The sequence below is a fragment of the Hypanus sabinus genome, unplaced genomic scaffold, assembly GCF_030144855.1.
Source record: "Hypanus sabinus isolate sHypSab1 unplaced genomic scaffold, sHypSab1.hap1 scaffold_740, whole genome shotgun sequence".
Classification (NCBI taxonomy): Eukaryota; Metazoa; Chordata; class Chondrichthyes; order Myliobatiformes; family Dasyatidae; genus Hypanus; species Hypanus sabinus.
In genome coordinates this window covers 36,945-62,309 of record NW_026781591.1, presented here as the reverse complement: position 1 = coordinate 62,309, position 25,365 = coordinate 36,945, and the positions used below count along the sequence as shown (strand labels likewise).

General features: G+C 45.6%; 1 protein-coding gene across 1 annotated transcript in view; it reads left to right on the top strand.

Moving 5' to 3' along the window:
* Positions 1–24,469: 24,469 nt before the first annotated feature.
* LOC132390020 (NACHT, LRR and PYD domains-containing protein 3-like) overlaps positions 24,470–25,365 on the top strand; it is a 35,833-nt gene continuing 34,937 nt past the window's right edge. Inside the window, exon 1 of the mRNA XM_059962601.1 lies at positions 24,470–24,606. The gene's annotated coding sequence lies outside the window, so the exon portion shown is untranslated. The remainder of the gene's footprint in view (positions 24,607–25,365) is intronic.

Genomic DNA, 25,365 nt, shown 5'->3' with positions numbered 1-25,365 from the left:
GTCGGCTTGTTCGTGTATATCTGCCTTTTCACGCTGTGTTTATATTCATCAATGTATTCAGTGAGGAGCTTCACTGCCTTCTTTGACTCCAGACACAGATTTTCCTCTTTTCCCTCTGACCTTCTCCCACTGTCTCTCGTCATCCCCCTGTTCTTCACAATGCAACTCGCCAAGGACTTCTGGTCCCCTTCTATCTCCTCTCAGTCTAGTTTAAAATTCTCTCCAGTCTGCTCTGTGATTCACCATAACCCTACCCGATCCCTTCTTCCTGAATGTTCAGTTTCTTTCTTTGTTCCTCTTGATTCGTTCCAATTTTCTTGTCTCCCAGGGTTATTTTACACTGTCATCCTTGCCCTGTGTCACTGAGACAATCCTACACGGAACCCCATGTCAGTGCTTCCAAAACAATCTCCACATATCTGTTGTGTATTTCCCAGAATACATTATTTCCCAATCTGCGTTTCCAAGTTACTGCCAGGTAGCACCATAATTGGCAGATACCCAAGGCAAATACATTCCCTGCTCCCTGGTCCTAACCCTGTGCAAGGTAAATATCGGGGATTTCTGCCCTGTTGCTCTGACATGTTGACCCGCCGAGAGAGTTGTCACCTGACCTGTTTCCTTTTCTAATAGCAGATATGTTATGGACTGTTCTCTGGTCTCCTTTCTTCTTATAGTGACATGAATCCTTCTTGGACACACTTGAGAAATTATGCCATACCTAAACCTTCAACCCTGGGGAGGTGCCAAGGATAATTGGGGAAGTTTCAGTTACCCGTGCTAATAACATGGTCGATGTTCATGTTCCGCTCCCGATCGGTCCCTCATTGGTCCCGTTGTGTTTATTTTTGTTAATCTGGTGGGCGGCTCTGCAGTGTTGGCCATATCGGGTGTTCGCGTCCTTCATGTTTCTGTGTTCGTCTCCTAGTCTATTAACAAACGAACGCTCCACGTTGTCCTCACTTTCTGCAGCTGTGATACGATTCCTGGTTTCACATGGCACACCCTTTACACTCTGTTACCCGACCCTGTCCATTTTGAAACATCTAAAACCCAGAAAGTCCTGAAGCCGTCCCTACCCTTGTGACAGTCGAGTCTCTGTGATAACTTGGAACATACTTCAACAAAAGTGACAATCATCCAGCAGCAGCACCTACCTGAACTGTATAAAGTGAGAAATCTTAAACCAGTTCTGTAATTTCCGAATGACAAGGCATGTGATTGTTTGAATCTATGACATATTTGCCAAACCTGTTCATTGTAAAACGGCTTTATTTGAAAACTCCTCTGCTATAATTAGAAGCGGGCGTTATCTACACAGATGGTCATTTAATGTAAACACATACTCCATTCCATTCCTCAGCTCTTCTCTGAATTTCCTCTGTGTCAGTGTACAGATACAAGTATTGGTGCAGACGCTGAGCATTTGCAACTTATACCCAACTTGTTGTAGGATATATAACGGGAAACACAAATATCTGTCCTCGTAAAAATAGTTTTGCACTTGCCATTTCAAGGAATGGGTTATATTGGGCATCCAAATTAATATGAAATTAGCTGATATGGAAAACAACAAAATCATCGATTTTCTGCGTTTTTCCACCTCGGCATCTTTTTGATTGTCGATGCTGTGCCGAAGCCTTCTGCGGACTCTATTTGTCACAACGATATGCCTTAAGGTTAACCCGTTAAACACCATGATAAAGGCGATTGGTAGCTATGGCGTTAAAATACTGTCCAGTAATGTGTACCCTCTCCACACGGGTGAAGTAGCGTATTCATATGTGCCGGTGCACCGCCACGGCGTGTTGTCAATGATGACGTAAGGTTCAATGGCAAAGTAAAACGGGACACATCTCCCGCAGCTCACTATAACCACGGTCACCAGAACCACCGTTGCTGTTCTCTCGGCGCAGTATCGCTCCCGCAGCTTTTGGCAACATATTGCGATGAAGCGATCGAAGGTAAAACTGACCGTAAACCAAACAGAACAGTCCGACGTTACGCCAACAAATACAAGTGTCAGAGCGCATACAGGAGTGATGAGCAGGGATCTGGAATAAATGTAGATATTGTTCGTCTGTTCCGCTAAAGCAAAAACGATAACCACCATCAGATCCGCTGTGGCCATTCCAACCAGGTAACGGGTGATGCATTTGGAGAGTCCGCATTTTCCACGAGATAGGATTACATTTGCGGATAAATTAACTGCAAGAAGTTTGAAAAAGTATTAGAAATGTGAATAGAAGAAATGTGGGTATTGTTGGTCTGTTCCACTGAAGCCGCAACGACAACCACCATCAAATCCGCTGATTCTTTTCCAAACAGGTGACGGGTGATGCATTTTCCCCGAGAGAGGATCACAATCGTTGTTAAATTAACTTTAAAAAAATGAAAAAGAAATAGAAATCTGGTCCACAGCAACTCTCTCTGAATGCACCCATTCTTCCGATTCTAAGCAGGGTGTGATCTGATTGGAAGTGGAAAGTGGAAATCCAGTGTGTGCGGTATCATTAGCTGCACACTGGCTGGAGGATAATGACGCATATTGGAATGGCAGAGGATTGACGAAACTGCGACAGTTGACAGCTTGGAAATGGGTTCTACGACTGACGTACCGCTGGGCACTCGGTCGGCCCTGTTAACAACACCGTTTCCATTATTAGAGGTGAAAATGCTGAAGGGATTGTTTGTAGCGGTGACAAAGTTGAGTCAAGGAGATGTAAAGCACGAGTTCTCATTTACTGACATACAGAAGAACAGACCTACGTGTCGGAAATAGACTGGACCGTCATTTAAATAAGCTGCCACGTTGTTACAAGGTCTAAGTGTCTGCACTGATAGAGACTCGGAACTAGAAAAGCAGCATCACTTCAGAAAGCTCAGCGAAGTGAAATTAGTAAACATAGACAATATGTGAATCAACGTAACTGACGAAGAAAAAAAGTGCGATCGAAGTATGGAAAATGTAAATAAAACAATCAGTTTCCTGAATCCTCCATTCCGGAAACAGGTTTCAGCCGATGGTAGCAAATGTGCTCAGTAACAGTGCGGATACCGCAGCAGAGTAACGACGGCACCATAAATAAAGTAACCAGCTCCGGCATCTTACCGGGGACACCATCCGCTACAAGTGTGGGATAGAAAATGGCCGCGATGAAGTAAATCGCCGGATATTCCATATTCCGTCAGAAGTAGCGTTCAGTTGTACGGAGCGTTTCAGCTGCTCAGATGGACTGGTGATCGGTTTAGCAGACTTTTATTGAGGAGAGAGCAATTCCACTGAGGCAATTAGCGAGGTTGTCACGTCAGGGACAAACATTTACGTTAAACTATTCTTACTCACCGTTCCCGTGTCATGAATTTGACTCCGCAAGGGATATTACAATCTATTTACTTTAAAACAAAATTTGATGTGTTTTTATTCCCATGTTATTTTCCATGAGACCAGGCTTTAGTTATTTAAATTGAATATTTTTAGATTGTTGCTTTAAAATAATCATTCATTTTGAAGTCAATTTATTTTGTAACATTTGACGGAGCACATGCGCTTCTGAATTTGCGGGAAGGAGTTTGTTCTGGCGGGTGAAATGGAGAATACTTCTTTTTTATAGGGGGACATTCATTCATTCATTCTTTTCTTTCGTTTGTACCGGTCATTCCGGGCGGGTTGTGTGATGGAATAAACAATGACAGCTGGCTCGCATTACACTAACACTGCACTTATATTTCTCCGAACAATTTAAAAGATCCGCAGCGATATTCCAGAGACCTGTGATCAAAAAGGAATCGCGACCTCGGGAAATTAGCGAGGGGTGTGGGCAGTTTGAAGTACAATGATTTATAGCGCACACATGGGACGTTTGGCAGGAACCTGAGCTCTGCCAGTGAATGACTTGACCTCCCATTCCAATGATGTGAGATGCAGCCTGTTTAACTTAAAAGATAATCTCAAACCTTCAAAGTTCTACCATTATTTCTCCACCCATTCTCTGTTTGAATAAAAGTAGTGATTCAATTCTGTGAACAATCTCAGGCTGTTCTATTCTTTGCAACGAAGTTGTCTTATTTCCTCCTGATTTACTGTCAGGTATATTGCCTTTCGAGCGTCACTGTGAGTATGTGCAGAACGGCGGAGTGTTCAAGACTCACCTGTCAATCGCACTTCTTCCTGCTCCTGCAGTGCAGCTCACAGTGCCGATTGCGGTACTCGCACCAATGAGCGGCCGTGGCCTGATTGGAGAAAGTCTCATCACTCTGTTTCTATTGCAGAACTCATTCTGATTGCTGTACTTGGTTGTTTCGAGGAAGTATCACCTTATAACCAGACAACAATTACAGCAGCCAAACAGGCCTTCCCGGCCCTTCCAGTCCGTGCCGAACGCTTACTCTAACCTAGTCCTACCTACCTTTGCTCAGCCCATAGCACTCCATTCCTATCCTGTCCATATACTCATTCATTTTTTTAAATTACAAAATCAAACCTGCCTCTAGCACTTCTTGGAAGATCGTTCCAGACAGCTACCACTCTCCGAGTAAAGAAATTCCCCTCGTGTTACCCTTAAACTTTTGCCGCTTAACTCTCAATTCATGTCCTCTTGTTTGAATCTCCTCGATCTCAATGGAAAAAGCATATCCACGTCAATTCTATATATCCGCCTCATAATTTTAAATACCTCTATCAAGTTCCCCCCTCAACCTTCTGCTCTCCAAAGAATATAGACCTAAGGTGTTCAACCTTTCTCTGTAACTCTCTGTAACATTCTCGAAAATCTCCTCTGTACTCTGTCTATTTTGATGCCACCTTTCCTATATTCGGTGACCAGAACTGTACACAATACTCCAAATTCGGCCTTACCAACGCCTTGTACAATTTTAACATTACATCCCAACTCCTATAATCAATGCTCTGATTTATAAAGGCCAGCATACCAAAAGCTTTCTTCACCACCACATGAGATTCCTCCTTCAGGGAAATATGCACCATTATTCCTAGATTTCCTCACACTGTCTACAAGCTTTCTCTATTTGTGAACTAACCTTCTCTCTCCCAGTCTCTTCAATTTCCAGGTGATGTGCTCACATTGTAATATCATTCTGTTCATCATCTTCGGTCCATTCAACTCTATTCATCCATGTCTTCGGTACTGACGGGTGTAACATCGGACACGATGTCTTGCAACACCGGAACAAGCTCTCCCGCCACCATGTCCCTGACTAGCGGATGATTCCCGGATGTGCATTGACGTAGCAGTGACAGCAATTTCTCAGAGTTCATCAGTCAACCGCCTGCTGCAATGCGGACCTTTGGATGATTCCAAACGTCAAAGTTGAGCTTCCCTCGAATTACTACACACAAACTCTTTCAGTGCTCCAGCGAACAACGTAGTTACAATTTTCCCAATCAAAATGAATGGCATATTGCAGACTAGTCCGAAACTGTCATAAGAAAATCGAAATGATTCTTATATTATTTATGAGTGGGACATAACTCGAATAGATTCACGTTCTGATTCACTTTGAGGAATATGTAACGGAATCAGCAAATGTAAGAGTGCATTGATACACGGTGAAGGAGCAATTTAGAATTGCTGAGGGAAATATATTCATATAAATAATGCTGGTGCATGTGCCAGGCTGTCTTGGTGGATTTTATTTCGTTCAATTTATGAAATTAATTACACACTTATCTATTTAAATTAGTTAATATATTTAGTTTGATTATTTTTATTCCGCCTTTCAGAAGCTGTGTTGCCAAAAAATAGAGATTTACGGATCAGATGCTGCCCAGTTGGTGCTGTGTGTTTTAGCGAAGAAACCATCATTATTCATTACTGCACTCTCTCTCACAATTCTAACATCATCCAATTGCAGAAGGCTGTTGTTTTAAGAATAGCTCAGTGAATACAGATTCTATTTTAAGAGTATTCACTAGATAGGTGGAACAGCGTGAAAGAAGGAAAAAAAATCCCAGTGGCTCACACTGAGTCAGATATTCACAGGTACGGGACTAAGAGAACACCCGTAACGCTGGACCAGACAGATGTAGAATGAAACCCACACTGCACGGCAGTAGAGAGTGTCAGATACCGAATGGAATTCACACTCTCACACTGCAGCAGAGCTGGGCAGATACAGAATGAAGTGCTTACGAAATGTTTAGAAAAACAGGTAATGATATTGAACCAGAAGATTTTAATGCTACCAGGATGGAGATTAGGATCGAAATCACGAGAGCCTGAGGTGCAATGAAAGGCCTTTCCGAGCAGTATTAATGAAAATCACAAGGCGGTCTAGAAGTATGGGATGAGCAATGGGGATAAGATATGAGAGAATAGTATCAATCCATTGTGAACGTGTAATAGTGTGTAGGGAACCGGAGGAGATAGCAGAGGTACTTAATGAATACTTTGCTTCAGTATTAACTACGGATCAAAAAAAGTTTCTTGGCAATTGTAGATGTGATTTGCAGTGGACGGAAAATATTAAGTGTGTAGATGTTAAGGAAGAGGATGTGCTTGATACAACGAATGAGGCGAACCGAAGTGCAGGACACAGGCATGGAGAATTGGTTAGGATGCAGACGTGAACGGCAAACAGGAGGGAGAGCAAGTAGGCAGGAGGCGTCGGACAGAATATATCTTGACTCGGAGCGTCGAGAAAGAAAAGGCGGATAAAACTCTTCTTAGTCCGGAGAGACAGAGATACACTGAAGTAAAACATTAGAAGACTTATGTTGATGCGAAAAGACTGTGTTTCACGGGTAAACCTCTGAACTGGAATTCAACTTGGAAAACTGAACTTGACACGAAGAAATGGAGTTTCACAGGTAATTCTCGATACTGGAGGAAAAACTTAGAAGTTACGGTCCTAAGCGGTCGGGAAACGTTAATTACCACACAGGCAAAACCAACGATCAGGCAACTTGTGGCTGCAAATCCGCGGTTCCAATGCTGCAGTTCCTGATGAAAGATAGGTGTGCCGTTATCAAAGGGATTTAGCAGCAAATGGGAAATAAGCAGTCGGAATCGTGGCGCAATCAAAGGAACATAAAAGAAAATACGGAATTGACGATCAAGACCATGATAGTACCACCCCCCACCCCCCCCACCACCACCAACGGGTGCTTCCAGGCGAATAGCTTCCCTTTCTGGTCGGGCCGGTTATACAGCCGACAGGCGGGTAAAGGGGCTCCGGGGAGAAGGTCCCACGCTGTATATAGTCCAGAATGTTCCGTTACTAACATGACTAAGTATGTTTCATCATACTACTTTGCGCGTTCCTAAAAGGAGCCAACGGATGTGATCACAGAGAGGGAGAGAGAGGGTGAAGATCGCGTAAACCGGTTCAGGAAAGCGAGATCGGGGATACAGTGTGGGAAGGAGTGTGGTCAAGCCGGCTGGGTGGGAGAGGTCAGCGGTTGCTTGTTTCAGAGGGACTTCAGAATGGAAGCACTGTAATCCCAGAATGCCCTGCAGGAAGGAGAATCCCCTGATCATCCAGTGCTTTTATCGACAGACTTCTCCGTTTCACACTTCCCTACAGCAACCCATTCTCCCCTGCCCCCGGCCACTCTGCCTCTCTCTCCATGATTAAATCACCATCCCGGTCTCTCCCTCTCACCTCTTCCTGCCATGCATTTCTCTCTTTACCCGCCGTTACTCCTACCTTTCTCCCCCAACACCTGTCTTAGGCTCTCCCCTCCCGAATTCTCATAGTCGCCTTCCTCAAACCGACCTCTCTCCATCCCAAAGATCTGTTCTCACCCCAGATCTCTCGACCTCCCCGGTCTCCCTCTCTCTGGTCTTTCTCTGAGCCCTCTGTCTCTCTCTACACCAGTTTCTCTCCCAAGTCTCTCCTCCCAGTCCCTCTCTCCGAAGTCTTTCTATCTCTGTACCCTAGCTCTATCCCCGCCCAACCCGGTCTCCCTCAGTTTCTTTCTCCCTTTGCCATTTCTCCTCTCTTAGAATCTCGGCTGCGTCTCTCTCTCCCTCCCGTCCTTTTCTTCTCAGAGTCTCTCCGCTGTCTCTCTTTACAATCCCCAGTCTCTTTCTCCTCCCACCCGTCTCTCAAATTCTCTCTAGCCCGTCTCTCCCCAATCCCGGCCTCTCTTTCCCAGCCTCTCTCTCTACCTAGCCCAACCGCGCGCCCTCCCTCCGGACGTTCCCTCCAACATTCGCTTTCTCATCCAGTCACTCTCCGGGCCCCCTGTCTCTGCAAAGTTTCTCTTTGTCACGTCTCCCTCTCCCTCTGCGTTTCTCACTCCTTTCCTCGGCTATCCGCCTCCTGCTTTCTGCCGACACCGAACTCCGTCCCCCCTCCGATCTCCCTGTCCATCCTTTCCCCAATCCCCGATCTCTCTCCACACCGGGATTCCTCGACGTCCCCGGCCTCCCTCCCCATGGTTTTTCTCTACCCTCCTCTATCTCTCGCTACCTCACCAGTCTCTGTCCCCGTCTCTTTCTCCCCTGTTCCTCTCTCTCGACTCTCTGTCCAGCGTCGACTCCTTTCCCGGGTAGTGCCTTTTTTCTCCATTGAATGTTCATGGAGTGTCAGGGGTTCTCGTACGGTGCAGACAGATAGATAGCATGTGAATCTACCTGTATTTTACTTCAAATAATAAAAGTTACTTGTTGATAAACACAGCTTCTCTGTATCTCACTGATCATTATTACAAGGGGCGATTTGTGTAGCAGTGGCGTCCATCATTAAAGTTGCCCACCAACAGGACACGCCAACGACACAGCGTTACCATCGGGAAGGAGATACAGAAGCCTGAAAGCCTACGCGCAGCGATTCAGGAACAGCTTCTTCCTCGCTGCCACCTGCAACTCGTTTTTTTCCCACTCTATTTAATCATCGTGCATGTCATTGTACTGCTACCGTAAAGTTAACAAATTTCACGACATACGCCTATGATATTAAATCTGGTTCGGCTAACATTCTATGTTCTATGCTCCATGTAGTGTATCGTATTTTACTACTTAAGTCCAGTCGATTCGTTATTTAAAGCTACGTCTCCTTCCTATTCCAGACTACTCTCAATGCGTCTGATAATATTGCAGGAGAATTTAACAGCAATAGGCCATATATGTCAGAACCGGCCGCTGAATGATATGGATAGTTTTGCTTGGAAGGGACACGTCAAGTATCACGTAATGAGGAATTGTCCTTCGTGTTCAGCTACGCTGGTCATGGGGTATGAAGGGAAGTGTCTGGACAAACAGGAACATTAGCGATAGTCAGTATGGATCAGTACTTTTAGAGATGGAATATATAATTTTCTGGATAGACAGGGTCCGAACAGTTAACATGGATTTGTGCGTAGAAGGTCATGTTTGACAAATCTTATTAAATTTTTGAAGAGGTTACTAGGAAAGTTGACCAGAGTAAAGAAGGGGATGTTGTCTATATGGACTTCAGTAAGGCCTTTGACAAGGTACCATACGGAAGATTAGTTAGGAAGGTTCAATCATTAGGTATTAATATTGAAGTAGTATAATGGATTCAACTGTGGTTGGATGGGAGATGCCAGAGAGTAGTGGTGGATAACTGTTTGTCAGGTTGGAGGCCGGTGACTAGTGGTGTGTCTCAGGGATCTGTACTGGGTCCAATGTTGTTTGTATTATACATTAATGATCCAGATGATGGGGTGGTAAATTGGATTAGTAAGCATGCAGATGATACTAAGGTAAGTGGCGTTGTGGACAATGAAGTAGGTTTTCAAAGTTTGCAGAGAGATTTAGGCCAGGTAGAAGAGTGGGCTGAAAGATGGCAGATGGAGTTTAATGCTGATAAGTGTGAGGTGCTACATTTTTGTATGCATGGTAAATGGAGGCATTGAGCAATGCAGTAGAACAGATTGATTTAGGAATAATGGTGAATAGTTCCCCGAAGTTGGGATATCATGTTGATATAGTGGTGAAGAATGCTTTTGATATGCTGGCCTTTATAAATCAGAACATTTAGTATTGGAGTTTTGATGCAATGTTAACATTGTACAAGGCAAAATTTAAGGCCAGATTTAGAGTATTGTGCACAGTTCTGGTCACCGAATTATAGGAAAGATGTCAACAAAATAGAGAGAGAGTACAGAGGAGATTTACTAGATTTACTGGCATCTTACCTGTGTTTCAGCACCTAAGTTACAGAGAAAGGTTGAACAAATTAGCTGTTTATTGTTTCGAACGTAAAAGATTGAGTGGTGACTTGATAGAGGTTTTTTAATTTATGAGGGGAATAGATAGAGTTGAGGTGGATAGGCTTTTCCAATGAGAGTAGGGAGACTCAAACAAGAGGACATCAGTTGAGAGTCAGGGGGCAAAAGTTTAGGTGTGACACGACGGGATACTTCTTTACTGACAGAATAAAGAAGTATGGAACGAGCGTCCTGTAGAAGTGGTAGAGGCAGGATCGATATTGTCATTTAAAATAAAATTTGTAGATATATGGACAAGAAAGGATTGAAGGGTTATGGGCTGAGTGCATGTCGTTGAGACTAGGTGAGAGTAAGCGTTCGGCACGGACTAGAAGGGCCGTGATGGCCTGTTTCCGTGCTGTAATATTTATATGGTTATACGATAAAACCAGGATTCAGAGGTAAATTTGTATTAGGACAAAATGGTGTGCACTTGAACTGGGAATTTGGAATCATCATTTTGGAAGGCTAGTTCTTTTAGTGAGCACCAAAAAGCTTCTGCTCAACACTTTGAAATGCTGGTTTTAAGTTGTATGGTTCCATTGGAAAAGATTGTTTTGAATTCATTGTAGCATCTGCCCTGTAAGATGTAAATTACAGGTCAGTTTAGACAACGTGGCAATGCAATCAATTGCTCAGCGATTTGCTTACATCGGCAGCCCTAATTCCATAAATTATCCAGCTACTGCAGGGTGATCAGATTAAATCGGTTATTTCCGTGAATCGCTACAGAGTCCTAATATAGTTGTAAAGTCTACCGAAATTTCTACGCTCCTTGGGGAACTCGGCTGCCCGCTGTCTTCCAGCCAGAATTCACTCTATCTACTACATCATCTGTCTTCTATGAGTAAGCCAATTCTGAATTAGCACAGCCAGGTTTCCCTCGATCCTATGCCTCCTGACTTTCTGAATGATTCCACTATTGGGAACGGTTCAAACGCCTGAGCAAGATTATTACATCCACATTGATTGTTCTGATTCATCTGTTTGTTTTTCACTGTTACAAATAATTCAATCTGGTTCTTAAAGGACAATATGCCCCTCGAAAACACCACGTTGACTCACCATAACCCTACCCGAACTTTTCTTCCTGAACCTTAAGTAACTTTCTTTCTTCCTCTTGGCGAGCTGTTCCAACTTTCTTGTCAGCCAGGTTTACTTTACGCTATCATTCTTTCCTTGCATCAATGAGACAGACTCTTACTGAACCCGATGTCAATGCTCCTTAAACAATTCCAACATATCTGTTGCGTATTTCCCTGAGTACATCATTTCCCAATGTACGTTCCCAAGTTCCTGCCAGGGAGCACCATACATCGCAGACCCCCAATTAAATACATTCCACGTTCCCTGGTCCGATCCCCGTGCAATGTGAATGTCGGGGAGTTCTGCCCAATTTCTCTGACATCCTGACCCGCAGAGAGATTTGTCACCTTACCCAGTTGCTTTTCTAATACTAGATCTGGTATGGACTGTCTGCCAGACCGCCTTTCTTTTCATAGTGACATGTATCCTTCCTGGACACAACTGTGAAATTATGCCATACCTCAACCTTTAAACCTGGGGAGGTGCCAAAGAATATTAGGGAAGTTTTGCCAATAACATGGTCGATGTTCATGTTCCGCTCCCGATCGGTTCCTCACTGTTGGCGTTGAGTTTGTTTTTTTTTTAAAATCTGGTGGGCGGCTGTACAGAGTATTCCATATAGTGTCTTCGCGTCCTTCATGTTTCTGTGTTCGTCTCACAGTCTATTAACAAACGAACGCTCCACGTTGTCCTCCCTTTCTGCAGCTGCGATACGATCCTTGTTTTGCCATTGCACTCCCTTTACACTCTGTTACCCGACCCTGTCCATTTTGAAACATCTGAAACAAGGAGATTGCTGAACCCATTCCTGCCCTTGTGACAGTCGAGCGTCTGTGATATTCTGAACACACTTCAACCAATATAACAATCAGCCCAGCAACATTGAGCGTTTGTATTGTTACCTAACTGAACTGTATGAAGTCAGCAATCGTCCGCCAATTCTGCAATTTCCGGATGACCAGGCAGATGATTGTTTGTATTTATGACATAATTGCCAAACCTGTTCATTGTAAAACGGCTTTATTTGAAAGCTCTGCGGTATTGTCATTAGACGCGGGCGTTATCTACACAGATGGCCATTTAATGTAAACAAATACGTCAGTCCATTCCTCAGCTCTGCTCTGAATTTCCTCTGTGTCAGTGTGTAGATACAAGTGTTGGTGCACATGCTCAGCATTTGCAAAATATACCCAAATTGTTGTAGGATGTATACCGGGGAACTCAAATATCTGTCCTGGTAAAAATAGTTTTGCACTTGCCATTTCAGGGAATGGGCTACATTGGGCATCCACAATAATATGAAATTCGCGGATATAGAAAACAGCAAAATCATCGATTTTCTCCGTTTTTCCACCTCGGCATCTTTCTGATTGTCGCCGCTGTGCCGAAGCCTTCTGCGGACTCTATTTGCCACAACGATATGCCTTAAGGTTAGCCCGTTAAACACCAGGATTAACCCGATTGGTAGCAATGGAGTTAAGATATTTATTAGTAATTGGTATCCTTTCCACACGGGTGAAGTAGCATATTCATGTGTGGCGGTGCAACGCCACGGCGTGTTGTCAATGATGACGTAAGGTTCAATGGCAAAATAATACGGGACACATCTTCCGCAGCTCACTATAAGTACGGTCACCATAACCACCGTTGCTGTTCTCTCGGTGCAGTATCGCTCCCGCAGCTTTCGGCAACATATTGCGATGAAGCGATCGAACGTAAAACTGACCGTGAACCAAACAGAACAGTCCGTCGTTACACCGACAAATATAAGTGTCAGAGCGCATACAGGAGTGATGAGCAGCGATCTGGAATATATGTAGATGTTGTTGGTCTGATCCACTAAACCAGCAACGATAACCACCATCAGATCCGCTGTTGCCATTCCAACCAGGTAACGGGTGATGCATTTGGAGAGTCCGCATTTTCCACGAGATAGGATGACAATCGCCGTTAAATTAACTGCAAGATATTGGGAAAAATGGAAAAATTATTTGAATAAATGTAGATATTGCTGATCTGTTCCACTAAAGCAACAACGATAACCATCATCAGATCCGCTGCGGCAATTCCAGCCAGGTAACAGTAAATCGCTGGTAAATTAACCTAAGAAATTGGAAATCAAAACACAGATATGGTCAGCAGCCACTCTCGGAATGCCCACATGGATACGGTCTGTTTGGAAGTGGAAAGTGGGAATCCAGTGTCTGTGGTCTCCGTCGCTGCACTCCGGCTGGAGGACAATGACGGATGTGAGTGTCAGTCGATTGGTGACCTACCGACAGTTTACAGGAAAGAATCCGAGTTCCACGACACACGGACCGGAGGATGGAAGATCGTCCCAGTAAACAACACCATTTCCATCACTAGAGGTGAAAGAGTTGAAGGGATTGTTTGCAGCGGTGACAAAGTGGAATCAAAAAATAGAAAACGCAATTTATCATTTATTGACATGTCAGAACAGACCCACGTGTGGGAAATAGACTGGATCGTCATTTAAATAAGCTGCTACGTTGTTATAAGATCGAAGTGTCTGCACTGATAAAGACTCGGAACTAGAAAAGCAGAGACCAGCATCAAATCAGAAAGCCTAGCGAGGTAAAATTACGAAACAATGTCAATATTGGTACGAACATAATTGACAAAAAAATCACTTCGATCGAAGTACGAAATCAAATATAAAACAATGAGATGCTTGAATCCTCCATTCTAGAAACACGTTTCAGCCGATGGTAGCATCTGTGCTCAGTAACAGTGCGGATACCGCAGCGGAGTAACGACGGCACCATACATAAAGTGACCAGCTCCGGCATCTTACCGGGGACACCAACCGCTACAAGTGTGGGATAGAAAATGGCCGCGATGTAGTAAATGGCCGGATATCCCATATTCCGTCAGTAGCAGCGTTCAGTCGTACGGAACGTTTCAGCTGCTCAGATGGACTTGTGATCGGTTTATCAGACTTTTATTGAGCAGAGAACAATTCCACTGAGGCAATTAGCATGGCTATCACGTCAGGGACATTAGTGAAAACCAACTGCACAAACACTTACGTTAAACTATTTTTACTCACTGTCCCCGTGTTATGAAATTGACTCCTCAATGGATATTGCAATCTATTTACTTTAAAACAAAATATGATGTGCTTTTTTAATGTTATTTTCCATGATACCTGGCTTCAGCTCTTTAAAAGGGATTTTTAAAATATATATCTGTGTTGCTTTGAAAGTAGACATTCATCTTGATGTCGATTTATCTTGTAACATTTGACGGAGCACAATCACTTCTGAAATCGAGGGAGGGAGTTTTTTGGGAGGTAAATGGAGAACACTTCTTTATTAAAGGGGAACATTCGTTCATCTTTTCTTTTTCTCGTGCCGATCATTCCGGGCGGTTTGAGTGACGGAAATCACAGTGACAGCTGACATGTGTTACAATAAAATATACTGCACATATTCCCCCAGACACTTAAAGGATCTACAGCGATATTCCAGAGGCCTGCGATCAAAAACGGAACCTGTCCTCGGGAAATTCGCGGGGGTTGTGCACAGTTTGAAGAGCAACGTTTTCCAGTGCACACATGGGTCGTATTGCAGAGACCTGATCTCTGTCAATGAATGACTCGACCACCCCATACCCGTGACGTGCAATTCAGTCTAGAATTCGGATCTCTGCAGGTCTTCACCGATCACAAGCATCCAGGAAGAAAACGCTCCACCCACAACAATCCTCTGCCTTCTGTGGGCGTCAGTTGTGAATTCAACAGCCAACCTTCCTGGACACCAAGTCTATTAACGCTCTGAAAGGTCTTACTGTGGTTAACCGTACTAAGTGCCTTGTTAAAGTCCAATGACACCATATCAACTTCTCTATCTTTATCAACGTGCTTTGCCTCCACCTCAGAGAATTCAGCCAGGCTCGCGAGGCATGACCTGTCCTGCATAAAGCCGTACTCATCCTCCCTAACCAGGTTACGCCTGTCCAGATGCTCGTCAATCCTGTTTCTAAGAATCCTCTCCAATAGTTTGCCCAGCATTGAAGTAGGACACACTGGGCTGTAAATTACAGTTATCCGTGATCCCTTTCCCGCTCCAATCCACTCTTGCCGACTCTGCGGCCAGTGATGACGCAAAGATCATCGCAATGGGTGCAGCAATCTCGTCCGCCTGCTTCTCGCAGTTTAGCACGACCATGCAAGAGGACATATCTGTCCAAGTGTTTTTTTTTCAAACTTTGCAGTACATCCTCTCTCCTAACCTAACCATATCGCACATCAGCCCGTTCAACGCTGACCTCACAAACGACAAGTTCCCTCTCACTTGTGATTACTGAAGGGAAGTTTTCATTACGAATCTGCCATTCCTCCCCCGCCTCCAGCCTCACGTTTCATCTTCTACCCCTGACCGGACCTACTCTCACTCTAGCCATCCTCTTCTTCCATACATCTAGACGGCTTTGGAGTTCTCCTTAAAGCTACAGAATACCTTCTGTAGAGGTTGAGGTGAATGATTACCCTCGACCCGGCCCCTTCCCGGCACGAAAGGGAAGAGAGGCTGCTCTGTACATCGTCCCGGGAAGGTCGCTCTACGTTAGTTCCGTTTGCGCTTGGGACAGAAGCATGCCGCAGGCCTAAATGCTAGGCTGGAGGCTGCGGGCATTCTGGGACGCAGGAGGCTAGGCACCCGGGGTCTTCCTTTCGAAGAGGAGAGGGAGATGGGACCCGGATGCTCCGAGGTATGGGGGACTACGGCCCGCACCAGCTTGTCGCTCAGGGAGGGGAAGATTCATCTCGGGCACGCCTCCAGCCTACACTGAGCTCCAGCTACGTCTCCAACCAGCTGACGGGAGGGAAGGCCGGCTGTTTTCACGGACTGCATGGATCACTCAGGGGCCGTCCCATCCGAGAACTGCAGGGGGCGCCGCACAGGGCAGGTAGGGCTATCTCTGCGGAGTGTAGGAGATAGAGGGAGTGTGGGTCAGATAGGAACGGCAGGGCGTCATGGAATTGGTGATTGTGAAGAGAGGAAGGGAAGGTGATGCTGGCGATACGCGATAGGAGATCGCGATACGTGTTGGAAGGAATGGATTCAAGTTGTCGGGGAGAGAGTGGTCAGCACCATGGAAAAGAGTGAATGTTCCACAGGGACTGCACAATGATGGAAGTACAATCCCATAATATCCTGCGTGTCGGAAAGCCCTCTAAATCCATAACGAACAGAAGCCTTTTCACTGACTCATAAAGCCGCACCCTTCCTCATTCCCGTCTCTCTCTGTCAGCCCCTACTCGCCTCTGTCTCTAACCCCGACTCTTTATCTGCCGACTCTCTCTCCCTAAAACGTAGTTTCGACCCACCCCTACCAGACTCGCTCATAATCACTCATCCCCGTCCCTCTCTGTCAGCCCCTACGCACCTCTGTCTCTATCCCCGACTCTTTATCTGCCGACTCTCTCTCCCTAAAAAGTAGTTTTGACCCACCCCTAGCAGACTCGCTCATAACCTCTCCTCCCAGTCTCTCTCTGTCAGCCCCTACGCACCTCTCTCTAACCCCGACTCTTTATCTGCCGACTCTCTCTCCCTAAAACGTAGTTTCGACCCACCCCTACCAGGCTCGCTCATAATCTCTCCTCCCAGTCTCTCTCCCGCTACTCGCAATCCAGCCCTGGCGTCTCTCCCAGTCTCTTCAATCCTCCAGTCCCTCTCTCCTCCTTCTCGCCACTATCCTGATCGCTACTGTTTGCCCCTGAAAGGACTTCCTCCAGTCTCACTCGCCTCCCACTTTCTCTACGTTGTTTTCGCTCGACTCTCTCTTCCTCCATCTTTCTCGCCAATCTCTCTCTCTCTCTCTCTCTCTCTCTCTCTCTCTCTCTCTCTCTCTCTCTCTCCACCTCGCTTTCTCTCACACACTCTCTCTCTTATCCCCTGTCTCCGCCCATGCCTGCGTCTCTCTTTTACTCCGAATCTCTTTGCACCGCGTCTCTATCTTTCAACCCTTTCTCCGTCTCTCCTGCGGCCCCTCCCTCTCTCTCTGCCGTATATTTTCCTCGATTATCTACGCAGATTTTGTCCCTGTCTCTCTTCCCTTCTCTTTTGCCCTCCGTCACTCTCTTTCTCGTCTCTCTCTCTCTTCTCTCCTCTCTGTCCCCGTTTCTCTCTCTTTCACGCCTACCCTCTTCCTCTCCCCCTTTTCTCTTCATTCCATCTTTCTCTCGTCTGACTCTATGTTCTGGTAGTCTCTCACTTCTGCCCCGGTTGCTCCGCCACCCCCAGTTTTTCTCTTACCCTCCGTTTTGTCTCACCCCACAGTCTCTCTCTCTCTCCCCCAACATCGCTCTGTTTCACTCCCAGTCTACCCTTCCTGCCAGTTACTGGTGCCGGGGTGGGTCAAGTTCTCGGCGCGTGTGGTCGCAGCCGCTTCTTCGGGGTCAGCAAGAGTTGCCGAAGTTGCACGTAAGCGTAGGTTTAATGGTGGCAATGTCCTGCTGTACGTTAAGAGCTCCAAGTGTTGTAGGTGTGCACCACCAGCGAGTTGCTGGCAGTCGGAGATACTGAAGGAGCTGCGCAAACTGCTGCCTGACTCGATGGAGGCTCACAGTTGAACAGCAAGTCGCCGTCACGGCCTATTACCTTGTGATCGCAAGACCGCTTTGGATGTTGTTAATCGGGTACGCTGCAAGCTTGATTCGTTGATTTATTGGGTGCGATCGGCGGGCGGATGGAGGGGGTCGAATCCTCGGTCGTAGCGAGGGCTAAACCTGAACCGACGCTCTATGCAGCCGCCCGGAGTGAGGGTTCGTATCCTCCGCTCTTCACCGGGGGCTGTGTGGCACAGAGTCCAGACAGAGCCGGAGCTACTTTCTCAGGGTTTCACTTGGCAGGAGACAAGCTGTGTTGTTATATCGGCGGTCAATGGACTCGGCCTCAAGCTGCGGGTCCGGTTGCTTTTCAGCCGCCGGGTATTGGGCGCTCGACCTTCATACCCAGCGTAGGGCAACTGCGGGGACTGAAGATTTAAAATGGATTGAGCTGACTCGACTGTATACATATTCACCGTACTTTTTATATGGGAGGACTGCTTTCTGGGAGTCGGTAGAGGGATCTCCCAGTTGCCACCAATTTTAATACCACTTCCCATTCCCATCCCGATATGTCCATCCATAGCTTCCTCCACTGTCGTGATCTGTCCACACTGAGATGGAGGAACAACACCTTATATTCATTTTGGGTAGCCTTCAACTTGGTGGTAGGAACATCGATTTCTTGAACTGTCGGTAATAACCCCAGCCCCTTCAACATTTCCGATCCCCGATTCCCTCTCTCACCTTATCTCCTGGCCCGCCCATCGCCTACCTCTGGTGCTGCTCCACCATTTTGCTTTCTTTAATAGCCATCTGTCTCTTTCACCAATCAATTTCCCAGTTCTGTACGTTACCTCTCCTTCTCCATGTTTCACCTATCGCCTCGCTCCTCTCTCTCCCCACTCCTCCGTTTAAAGCTATTTCTCAGCTTTTTTGTTCTATCCTGTCCTGCCCTGCCCAAGGGTTTCGCCCTAAAACTCGACTGTACTCTTTTATTTCCAAAATGCTGCCTGGCCTGCTGAGTTCCTCCAGCATTTTGTGTATGTTAAGTTATAACAATTTTCTCGTTAGAATGTTACAGGATAAACAAGTAAGAACAGCTTACTTAATAGATCCGATACAGACATGCACAACGTTCTGAATTCCGTAAGTGAAAATACAGGAGAGACATGTTGAAAGAGGAGATTGCAAGGTTATGTTACATAAACAGGGTGCACATTGTCCCAATACTAACATCAACAACTGCTTTAGTACTACAGTTATTAAACAACAGCATTAAACAGTTAGGCCGGTGCGGCAGTATTTAGGTCAATCTCCAGATAGCTAAAATAATAAACACCAGTGCAGTGATCAGGAAGAAATCAGGGAGTAGGCATGGGTTTTTCTCCATAGAAATCTACACAATTGTGAACCGAATATACTTGTTCCATGTTGTTAAACATTTCTCCATAATAGGTCTATCTCATGAGAAGGATAAGCTTAGCATTTCCAATAAGTTTGTGCAGACTGTATTGTTTTTTTTCCGTTTTCATTTAATTACGATGCAAAAAGACTAAAGTAGCGAATGAGTTGCATTACCGCCGGTTTGGTCTTGAATGTCCCCGGATCCTGACCCGCTCTGTAATTGCCGACAGGGGTGTGGCGGTGACGAGAGCAGGAATATTGTGAAAAAAATAAAAAAAGGAAAATTAGTATGAGTTAAATAGTTGCTAGAATGTGGATGTCTCGAGCTGCAGGTATTACCTACCCGACTCCCCTCCCGTGGAGCTTCACCATCCTCATTCCCAATATCCTTTGATCCCGACAGGTTTACAACGACACGAGAGGTACTACAGATGATGGAAATCTTATGCGATACACAAAATGAGCTGGGGGAACTCAGCAAGTCAGACAGCATCTACGGATGGGAATATCCAGTCGGCGGTCAGGCCGAAACCCTTCATCAGGACTGGAAGAGAAGAGGGAAAAACTGGAAAAGGAAGATTTTCAAACTCGCTCTCTTTCCACTTTGACAAACACGGTACGGCGCAACAGGCTCAGGCAGTCTCGCTGCAGTGCCAATAAAAAGTATTCACCACCTTGGAAGTTTTAATGTTTTATTGATTTACAACAGTGAATCTCACTGGATTTAATTTGGCTTCTTTGACACTGATCGACAGAAAAAAAAGTCTCCTTGGTGTCAAAGTAAAAACAGATCTCTGCAAAGTAATCTACATTAATTACAAAAATAAAACAAAATATCTGTTCGCATACGGATTTACCTCCTTTAATTTGACACACCTAACCATCACAGCTGTTGAGAATGTATATTTTTTTAGACAGCGAGTATTAATTCTGTGGAATTCTCTTCCACAGTCTGCGGACGAGCCCAAGTCCGGAAGTTGATAGTTACCGGATCGGTCAGGGGATCACCGGATAAGGCGAGAGGTCAGGTGTATGTGACTTGTTGGGATCCGGAATCAGCCATGATGGACTGGCGACGTAGATCCGATGGGCTTAATGGCCTAATTCTCTCCTACGTCTTCAGGTCTTATGGTGCAGCCAAGGAGTCACATAAGTAATTAAATAGAGACCAAAGTGTGCAGTCGAGGTGTTTCAATCGATGTTAGCAAAAATGCATTTGCTTTTAGGAGGTCCAGCTGCTGGTGAGTCGGTGTCCTGACAAAAACTACACAATGAAGACAAAATGACACTCCAATCAATTCCACGGAAAAGTTGTTGAAAAGCACTAGTCAGGAGATGAATACAAGAAAATTACTTGCCAGTCACGGAATATCACTTGGGGAACAGTTAAGTTAATGATCAAGGAATGGACAGAATATGGCACAGCTGTAAATCAGTCTAGAGCACGCCGTCCTCAAAAACTTCAAGAAGAAGACAAATGAAGGAGTCCACGCTAGAAACCCATGACAACTCCAGAGGTATAACAAGCTTCAGTGGCTGAAATGGGGGAGACTACTCATTCAATAACAGAGCTTTTGAATAGTGGAGAGTCAGCGAATAGATGGGATTCAGGTGTCCCGGATTTACCTGCAGAGACAATTCGTGTCGCCGACATTGGGGTCAGGATGACAGTATGGGCAAAAAACTGACATCAGGAATGCAGTCTCTGGAAGTGTGGGAATGAGCGATTAATGTGCAGAAAAGTTTCTAATTTAGGAGAAAATTCAGAAGTAAGAGACGCATACGGACTTAAGATTTCCTGCCCTGAATTCCCCAATGGCATCTTGCAGGTTAAATCGATTGTAATGAACGCTAATGCAATGCTGGCATACAAATGGTGTGAAGGCCAAGTTATCCTTTCAGCTAAGAAAAAAAAAATAAAGTATTCGTGACTGTTGAGGATGCTAACGCTTTGTGGGAGAATGGAGGAAACTGGGGTTGAGAACAGTCCACACAAAATAGAATCGCGGAAAAGCTTGATGGTACGAATGGCTCAATTCTGCCCCTGCATCTAATGCCACTTGATCGTCTAAATTGACTATTGGGCCTTCGCCCCAAACCTTAATAAAATCCCATCGGCGTTTTTCGACATTTTTGCGGTCATTAAGATGCGCTGTTCCCCACCCCCTACCCCCCCCCCCCCCCCAAAAGAAACAGACAGGGAAATAAAAATGAACGGCACCTTCCTCACAATGTCATACAATCTACCGGGAGACACAGATTTTCTGTAAATGGTAATTGGACCTTTTCTGAGACATTCCCAGTGCGGGTAAGCATCGCAAAGTTGATGCCAACTGACTGGACACAGATACACTCCCAGTGGAAGTCAGGGTCTCTGTACAGGTAGGTGGCGTGTTGAAGGAAGTGCGGATGTTGGATGAATCTCTTCGTGGCGCTGCCTACTCATTTCAAGTGTGGACCAGACCTGATCTGATTCCGGAGCGCTTTGCGTGAATTTAGCCCGATTTCCACGTGAAAGCAACATTTCTGCAAAGTGCGCCGCTTCCTCTCCGTTACCGAGAAGCAACCAAGAAATCACTTGACTGATAAGCATTCACGCTGGAGAACGGGATTCTTTATCGAAAGGTCTATGGCCGTAACGAAAGGAGAGTTATGGGAAAAATAAAAAATAAAAGATAGGTTGAGTTTAATAATTGGTTGGAGGTGGAGGTCGCGGGCTGCGGGTGCCGAAGGGTCTGTTCCGACGCTGTGTTTCTCTTGGGATCTGATCAGGTTTCATTCTAGCCGCTGTCACGTTCTCCAATGGCCGCCAATTCTGTGGTGTCAAGATGGAAAACACAACGACCGCCTCTGATAAGAACTTAAATATTTTGTTTATTAATTAGTTGAATAACAAACGTGAGCGGATATTTCGCAGCGCTGATGAACTGCTCTCTGAACTTAGTCTGAGTTATTCCATAAATAAACGTGTTTGTGCAGCAACTTAGTATCACCAGCATGTATCCGGTATGTTCAAATATGTATTCCGAATCGTTGTAATTATTCTGATCCAATCCGGCGATGGTGTAATAAATGAATTCGCCAACAGTCACCGACCACAGGATGATGAAACTTCCGGAGATGGTGAGAAGTAAGATCACAGACCTCCTCCTGCTCTCCATCTCCGGGTCACTGCGGTTCTCCCCCTTGCTCTGACCTCTCAACCCCTTACGGACGCGACTAGTGACTAAAATGTGTCTGACTGTCAGAGCGTTAATACTGTTGAACAACAGTATTAACAGGAACGGGAGTAATGGCGTGAGAACGGTAGAAAGCCAGTTATATCCTACCCAGCTGGGATCCATATAATAGCCCGACTCTGTAATGCAATCCCAGGGTATAGTAATCCTATCGTATCCGCCTCCACCACTGTCGCCGGAAACCCATTCCACGCACTCACCACTCTCTGTGTAAAAAAACTTACCCCTGACATCTTCTCTGTACTGACTTCCAAGCACCTTAAAACTATGTCGTCTTATTGTAGCCATTTCAGGCCTGGGGAAAAAAAAGCCTCTGACTGTCCACACGATCAATGCCTCTCATCATCTTATCTAGCTCTATCAGGTCACCTCTCATCCTCCATCTCTCCAAGGAGAAAAGGCCGAGTTCACTCAACCGCGCTGCCTGGCGGGCTTTCAGACGTGTTAACGGCTGAGGTAACAATCACGTCATTCCACCCCCACCGTCACTATCAACAGAGTATTTACAAACTACGTTATTTTCATTGATGCGAAGAGATGTCAATCACTGGTTACACCCAACTGCAGAGGCGGACCAGCCGAGAGGGTGGTACCAACTGGGAGACGGGTCTCCCGCTCCGGTTCTGAACTCACTGTCAAAGTGGAACAAACTTCAAACCAAATGTCCCCCTTTTTTATTTATCTCCATTTCCTTCTGAGGGAAGTTGGGGGCGTTTGTGAACAGTCTTCTGCAGCCAGTGTCTGATGTATGTTTGAGAAGCAGGAGGAGACCGCTTGTCCATCGGCTTGCTGCCGGCTCCCCGGAGTGGGAGAGATCCTGCCTGAAGAAGTAGGTTCAGTGATCTATTCTGATCATTATGATCTTCCAGTGATACAGTTTTATCCCTTGCAATCCTTTTGCTCTTATCGTGTTTGTGGAATTCTCAATAACTCTCTTGTCTATCAGAGGAACTTCATGCCTTGTTTTAGTTGCACGGATTTCGTTTTTGAAGTCATCACACCTTCCAAGTACACTTTCGCCACAAAGCAGCGGCCTGTCTCAATCCACACTTGCCAGATCCACTCTGATACCACCAAAATTGTGCTTTCTCCAATTCAGAATTCCAACCCACGGGTCAGACCGAACCTTCTGTATATTTCGGTGCATATTATTGGCATCGTGGTCACCAGATGCAAAGTGTTGCTATGCACAAATTTCTGTCCCCTCATTCCTTCATAACAGATTCAGTATTGCACGCTTACCTTTATCTTCTGCGTACTGATGAAGGAAAAGTTCTTCGACACATTTCACAAACTCTATCTCACCTGGTCCATTTACAGTATGAGATTCCCAGTGGAAAGTTAAAATCACCAAGTGTAACAACCTTAAGTTTCTTGCAGCAATATACGATCTTCCAAATGTGTTCCTCTAAATCCCTGGGACTGTCGGGTTGTCTTTAATATCGCCCCATTACCGTGGCCATAACTTACTTATCCCTTATTTCCACACGGAATGCCTCATTAGTCGGGTTCTACAACTTGTCCTGACGGAGCACTGCCGTGACATTTTCTCTGACTGGTAACGCCACCCCTCTTTCATTAATCCTCTCCGCTCTGAAACGCCTTAACTAATTTGATCTCGAAATAGCTGTGCTGGATGTGGAATGTTTGAGCTGAAATTCGCCCTGCAGCTGACAGCCACGTTGACAAAGAGGGTGGAGCCTGAACCTGGCTGGATCAAATCACAGCCTGGGATTGGCTGAATAAACCGGAGAAGCTCCGCCCAGCGAGTTGGAAAAGTGAGATCGACTCGGAAATCCAGACAGAAACTTTTTGCGACCGTGAGGGAACGTTCACACAGCCTCTGTAATTCTGTCTGTTTTTGCTGCATTTGTCCTAGTCCCCTCTCCTCCCGCTGACCGACCTGTACTAGGCTGGTGAGGAGGTGTGGGATCAGAACTGCGGGCGGCTTCATTTACCCCGGATCATCCGGACCTGCCCATCTGTAATGAGCGACTAACGCATTCTAACCGAATCGTCCCGGGAGCAGCAGCACCGCCTGAGTTCTCGGTGCATGATCGGCTATCCAGGACCGCGATAAACCCCGGCCGGTACCAACATCAGAGGTAAATGTTGTCTCCGATTCTGCAGATCAGTGAGCGCTTACAGCGGGGCTCGGCTCTTGTTCGGAGTGTGAGGGAAAACAAGGGGAGAAGGGAGTTCTGACACGTTCAATGAACTAGTTGTTGACCAAATGCATTAAAAGAAACGACGTCGTCACCTTCAGTCATACACATTTTCTAGGGCGGTTTGTACTGAGTCGGTGCGGAGGAACCTTGCTCACGGATAATGACATCCAGAATGTCCCACAGGGCAGGGCCGGGTCCCTTCTCCGATTTCTTTCTCTCTCTCTCTCTCTCTCTCTCTCTCTCTCTCTCTCTCTCTCTCTCTCTCTCTCTCTCTCTCTCTCTCTCTCTCTCTCTCTCTCTCTCTCTCTCTCTCTCTCTCTCTCTCTCTCTCTCTCTCTCTCTCTCTCTCTCTCACACACACACACACACACACACACACACACAAACACACACACACACACACACACACAATAAAAAGTCACCACTCAGAATAACAGAGCGACCGTGAGAGTTTACTGTTTTACTGTTCGGGACGTCGCAGTTTAGAATGCCACAGAGCAATTTATCTAATTAAAGCGCAAAATATGATATTAAAACTACAAATGATGGGAGTTTAGGGTAAAATTAAATGCTGGAATCTCACAAACTCTGGTAGCAATTGTAACAGGTAGTCATTCAGATTTCAGACACTGGGGAACTTTCTTTTCCCTACTATCGGGTGTTTATTGCTGTATTTTCTGTAACAGAAGTGATTAA